Source organism: Corvus hawaiiensis, chromosome 17 (genome assembly GCF_020740725.1).
Source record: "Corvus hawaiiensis isolate bCorHaw1 chromosome 17, bCorHaw1.pri.cur, whole genome shotgun sequence".
NCBI lineage: Eukaryota > Metazoa > Chordata > Aves > Passeriformes > Corvidae > Corvus > Corvus hawaiiensis.
Genome location: NC_063229.1, coordinates 7185370 through 7185957, shown reverse-complemented (window position 1 = coordinate 7185957; position 588 = coordinate 7185370).

Here is a 588-nt window from a genome sequence, read left to right as displayed (position 1 = left end):
GCCGCCGCCCCCCGCCGCCGCCGCCGCCGCCGCGCTCGGTGCCCGCACCGCCCCGCACCGGGCCGGGCTCAGGGCTGCGCCGCCGGCAGCAGCATCGCGCAGCGCCGCGGCCCCGGCGCGCTGGTGCCTCGCCCGCCCCCGCTCACCCCTTCTGCGGGGCGGGGGGGCACCACGGGGAGGGGAGGAAAAAAAAAAAAAAAAAAAAAAGAGAGTAATATGGCAGCAAACCGGAAACGGAGGATGGGGGAAAAGGCAGCAGCAGCCCCTCCCCTCCCTCCGTGGCTTTTTTTTTTTTCCAGGGAGAAGGCTCCGGGCAGCCGGGCTCCGCGGGGCGCGCACGGGCCAGGGGCCGCCCCCGCCGCCGGCTCTGCCGGCGCGTCCCGGCCCGCGGCGGGGGAACCGCCTGGTCGCGCCGGGGACACGCGTGGGAGCGGCGGCCGCGGTCCTCGGGGCGCGTCGCCCTGCGGGTGAGGGGCTGGGGGTGCTCCCACCCGAGCCCAGCGCTGCTAGCCCGGCGGGCTGGCTTGGTGTGTTACCTGGAAGCCGGAGCTGGTAACACAAAAGTGATCGTCAGGAGGCTGAAACCCG